Here is a 5,871-nt window from a genome sequence, read left to right as displayed (position 1 = left end):
TCGGTGTTCCTGATTGGCTGGGGGCTGGGAGAGAGCGAAAACGTGGACTGTCCGGGGTTCCCTGAAGACTGGGTTGGGAAACACTGTTCTAGTGTATTTAGAGCTTAGGGAAAATGGTGCAAAATAAAGTCAAAGTCAATCATCCAGTCAATGGCATTTCTGTGGCTGAAACAGGAGGAGAACAGGCGAGAGGAGAACAGGTGAGAGCAGAACCACCAGACTCATTAAGGCTAACAGGGGAAAAGCGGAAAAAATATCATCTCAGTACAGCGATGATGCACAGAATAGCTTCTACCTTTGAAGAGACTCTGGAGACAAAAGTGGATCTTGCTCAGTACTAGCAGTGTGTACCTAATAAAATAGCCACTGAGTGCAATTTTTGTCCCAAAAGGCCTGTTTGCAAAGAGCTTCACTGGATCTAATTAACAGACAAGTGTGTAAGCTGGCATAGGCCAGGCCAGTATCACGGCTGGGCCAGGATGTTACTCAATACAAAACCTTTCTGTCAAACTTCGCATCTGGTGTACAGGCCGGCACATGGTCTAGGCTGCGGGGGTGGGGGAGAGGCACCCTGACGGCGGTGGGAGTCACGGGCAACTTCGCGGAGGTGGACGGCTGTGGCGGACCAGCTATCTGCAGCACCCACTTAACACTGACCCTGCCGCGTCCACAAGAACCGGGAAAATCGCCATAATGATGTCACAGACCCTGAAGAAGAAGAGCAATGAGAGGGTAGGACCAGCAAAAAGGACACTGAGGGAGGGGGGCACCGGCGACACTGCCGAGGACCACTCTCACTGCGCTAAACAGTCTGCTAATTATGAAAGCCTCTCTGCCACAACATGGTCTGTCCATGATTTGAGGAACAGTCGGTAACACTTACTGAAAAACACTTCAAGTCAAAACAGAGAAGAAACAGACTCTGCAGAATGTGTAGTTAATCCCCTTGGCTGTAATTTTCCTTCAACGAATTAAGCTGATTTTAAGATGTCAGCCCTCCTTATTTGGACATTTGGTCGCGTTACATAATTCCTGCAGTCTAAAGGCTCAGCAGACTTACCAAAGATGCTGGCATGTGGGGCGGGGGTGTTTGGGCGCCCCCTACCCACAGACTCCCCTGTGCGAGTCTGGGCTCGGCGCAGCCTGGGCCTGCTTACGCGACACACACGAGAGCAATTACAGCGCACAGTCCTGGCTTGGGGTCCCCTAGCAACGGGCTGCATCTGTTTTCATTTGCCTTCATGCCCTCTGCGTCATGATGCCGCGGGCCCCATCTGCTACTGTGCACCGTAACCCGTGGTTACACGCCTGGTTGACCTGGTGATTCCATAATTGCCCAGTGGGGGCCTGGGGGGTGAAACGGGGGGGGGGCAGCTTTGCCTAGGTGAAAATGCTATGAAACACAGATTCCCACATCCTTCATAGAGCTAGTTCTTCCTCTGAAGCATCTGTGGGAGATCGGCCCCCTCCTCCACTCCATCAAGGCACAGAGTCAAAAGGGCAAAAGGGCATTCAGTCTGTCACGCGGCGATGCTGCACTGCTGGGCTTCTTTTGGACCCTCCGTGTCATAAAGGGATTCATGAAGTTCAGCATTAAAATGGTGAGAACTGGATTTCCGAACCCCCAGAAAATGATCAGCTGGACTTCTCTGATAACCAACTGTGGATGCGGCACAGCTCAGGTGGGCCACGCTTCTTTGACGTTTCTGGGTCAGAAATCCATCCATCCATCCATCCATTATAGCTGCCTATCCAGTAAAGGCTCACAGGCGGGGGGAGGGGGGAGTATAGGCATGAGGTAGGGGTTCACCCTGGATGGAAAGCAATTGGGTAATACAACTTGTATAAATAATTGCTCTGTGCTTTGTTCTGCTGCGATCTGGGCCTACACTGCTGACAGCCTCAGGTGGAGTGTATCTAGTTACAAACACAGAATGGGGGGGTAGGGTTCACAACACACAGTGTACTGCAGTCTCTCTGTGCCACCACTCAGTTGAGAGTGGCGCCACCAGCAGGTAGCAATCTGAACTGACTGCTCATAGAAGGCAGGCCAAATTAATTAAAAACACTCACGCCTCAGTCCAAAAACTGCTCCAATCTTTGATTCTGCTGTTGACAGACATAAATCCATGGGGGGGGGGCATGATGGCCGAAGAGCGGCACTCATGGGTACAGCCCCCCAGCCGCATCCTTCTGGAAAGGCATGTCATGGCGCAGCAGTGTGGAGCTGCAGACACTGTGTGCGTCATTCCAGATAAAAGCGGCTGCTAAGCAAGTGAGTGACACAAATAGGGCAAATGTCCCAGGTCCCTTGTTAGCGCCACGGTCCACGGGACAGTAACGCGCGTCCACCGGCCAGGTGACGGGGCCGCCCGACAGCCAAAGCGAAACCCGGGCCCGCCGGCCAGGTGACGGGGCCGCCCGACAGCCAAAGCGAAACCCGGGCCCGCCGGCCAGGTGACGGGGCCGCCCGACAGCCAAAGCGAAACCCGGGCCCGCCGGCCAGGTGACGGGGCCGCCCGACAGCCAAAGCGAAACCCGGGCCCGCCGGCCAGGTGACGGGGCCGCCCGACAGCCAAAGCGAAACCCGGGCCCGCCGGCCAGGTGATGGGGCCGCCCGACAGCCAAAGCGAAACCCGGGCCCGCGGGACAGTGACGCGCGCCCGCCGGCCAGGTGACGGGGCCACCCGACAGCCAAAGCGAAACCCGGGCCCGCGGGACAGTGACGCGGGACAGTGACGCGCGCCCGCCGGCCAGGTGACGGGGCCACCCGACAGCCAAAGCGAAACCCGGGCCCGCGGGACAGTGACGCGCGCCCGCCGGCCAGGTGACGGGGCTGCCCGACAGCCAAAGTGAAACCCGGGCCCGCGGGACGGTAACGCGCGCTCGCCGGCCAGGTGACGGGGCCACCCGACAGCCAAAGTGAAACCCGGGCCCGCGGGACAGTAACGCGCGCCCGCTGGCCAGGTGACGGGGCCGCCCGACAGCCAATGCGAAACCCGGGCCCGCCTGCCAGGTGACGGGGCCGCCCGACAGCCAAAGTGAAACCCGGGCCCGCGGGACAGTAACGCGCGCCCGCCGGCCAGGTGACGGGGCCGCCCGACAGCCAATGCGAAACCCGGGCCCGCCTGCCAGGTGACGGGGCCGCCCGACAGCCAAAGTGAAACCCGGGCCCGCGGGACAGTAACGCGCACCCGCCGGTCAGGTGACGGGGCCACCCGACAGCCAAAGCGAAACCCGGGCCCGCGGGACGGTAACGCGCGCCCGCCGGCCAGGTGACGGGGCCGCCCGACAGCCAATGCGAAACCCGGGCCCGCCTGCCAGGTGACGGGGCCACCCGACAGCCAAAGCGAAACCCGGGCCCGCGGGACGGTAACGCGCGCCCGCCGGCCAGGTGACGGGGCCGCCCGACAGCCAATGTGAAACCCGGGCCCGCGGGACAGTAACACGCGCCCGCCGGCCAGGTGACGGGGCTGCCCGACAGCCAAAGTGAAACCCGGGCCCGCGGGACAGTAACGCGCACCCGCCGGCCAGGTGACGGGGCCACCCGACAGCCAAAGCGAAACCCGGGCCCGCGGGACGGTAACGCGCGCCCGCCGGCCAGGTGACGGGGCCGCCCGACAGCCAAAGCGAAACCCAGGCCCGCCGGCCAGGTGACGGGGCCGCCCGACAGCCAAAGCGAAGCCCACAGACTGCCAGTCTCTCTGATTCCTTGCCAGCTTCTCCCAGCACTGGGGTGGTCCCCACGGAGAAAGCTCCACCCAGTCTTTAACTCATAATTAAATGTATTTTAATTAATTTTAATAAAGCCGTGACCCTCACTAAGCGGGATGGATGGATAGATAATCTTAGTGAGTTACAGGAAAGGGGACATCGGGTGTGGCAGATTCAGGGGGCCCAACGCTTGGCAGGGACCCTTAAATATGTAAAATTATATCTAAGACCGAAAGGGGGGGGCAACGTGAGATTTTGTCAGAATGCCTGGAATTTTAAGGTACGCCCCTGACCAAAGTGGATAGTTAAAAGTAAAAATTCAGACCAAGATTTTGTTTCAGCCAACCAGCTGAGTCCTCTGTGACTGTGACTCTTTATACTCAACTGGTTGGTTAAAACAAAATCTTGGTCTGAATTTTTACTTCCTGAACCTGAACTATCGTCCTCTGTCCTAAAGCAGTGCAAGGCTGGTCTGGCCCGTCTTATTTCACCAAGGAGTGCTACTCTCACGTATCATTTACAGCGACTAAGGACAGCTAAGAGAGGACCACGTGACGTAGGTGCTTGGCTGCTAACAACAGGTTCATTAATACGTTTCCCCTAATCCATGAGCCCAGAGGGAAAGGAAAGAAAATGTCTTGGGACAGGCGCAAGAAAGGGAACAAGACAAGCAAGGAGATTTACAGGTTTTTCAATGGTGTGAGATGTATGGTTCGGATTACTGGGTGGGAAGCAAAACGGAACACGGAATAATATAAAAATTACAGGAACCAGTGGAATAAATCGATATGGCTGATTATACAGTGTCACTCCGACTCTCCCCTCCCACACCAACCTAAGCATCAGAACCTTATTAGGTTAAGCATGAAGTTCAAAGTTAAAACAAGAATGTATTTTTTTTGATCGGAACCCGCAGCTTGTTATTGGCTAAGTGAGGACCGGCGTCTGAAAGGCAGCCTGTTTGCACAGGTAACGGTGATCACGCTCTGCCGGTAACGATCGTTAAAAATAATGGCGTTATATGGAAATCATGAGGAAAGCATAATCACCTCATGACAGGACACGAAGATGGGGGATGGCAACAAACATCTGGCAGATGTGCAAGCCAGATGCTTGAATGAAAAAATACAAAACACATGAAAGGGAATTTTTCTGACTTTGCGCGAACTTGACAGTTGTCGGATAATATAGTAGCAGCGCGCAGCCACATGAAGGGAGAAGCGGGATGCGGGCGTCCTCTGCGGCTCCACTCCGCTTCCTGATCGGGGTTCGCGCAGCAGATGCGACGCAGGATGCCTGAATCCCCCAAATATGCCCCCGCTGTTCCTCATCCTCCTCCACCTTCCCTTCACAGGTACCAAGACATCCTCGGTTATACATATATGCAGCCACGGCAAAAGATGTCATGAATTGCGCAGGCAACGAGCCACGCGTGTGTCCTACAGATATAAACACTACTCTAAAACTATAGGCCTACTTATTATGACGGGAAAAACCATAATTAATAACACAAATAACTAGGAAAAACTACATAGGTCTATATCTGTTTTCGCTAAGTATGCCTAAATCAGATTAGACTTTTGACAATATAGATTTAAATTAGCACGACAAGACAGTATTTTATTTTTATAAAATACTTTTTATAGAGTATTTTATAAAATACTCTATATCCACAACATTGTGGAAAAAAATTCTCTGCATGAGGTTCAAAGTACTAAGAGTAAATTTGCAGTAATCTTGTCTTCTTTCTCAGATAAACGCAGTAAACCTAACTTTATCGACTAGTAAGCTTTCCCTTCCGTTCAAACAATACATGTATCAAATTTGCCTGCCCTTTTCACAAAGTAATTGAATTTATTCACGCATGGAAAATTGCAAAGGAAATTAAGGAACCCTCTTTGAAACATGGAAATTAAAAGGTAACTCCTTTCTTTCTAACCAGCCATTCCATCCTAAATGCTGATCCACGACCGCGTGCCCTGTTATTTGTCGCCTATTTGATATGAACACTTCTTTAAATGGCTTGCTGTCATCTAGATCTGGACAACATTAAGGTTAACACAGATGTTCGTCAAAGAATAGTTGTAATTCTTTTTTTCTATGTCTATAACCAAATGTGTTCCCTTTTACTAGTGGCCCCTTTCTGTCTACACTAAA

Source organism: Brienomyrus brachyistius, unplaced genomic scaffold (genome assembly GCF_023856365.1).
Source record: "Brienomyrus brachyistius isolate T26 unplaced genomic scaffold, BBRACH_0.4 scaffold140, whole genome shotgun sequence".
NCBI lineage: Eukaryota > Metazoa > Chordata > Actinopteri > Osteoglossiformes > Mormyridae > Brienomyrus > Brienomyrus brachyistius.
The sequence above is the reverse complement of the archived record's forward strand: the minus strand, read 5'-3'. Positions refer to the sequence as shown.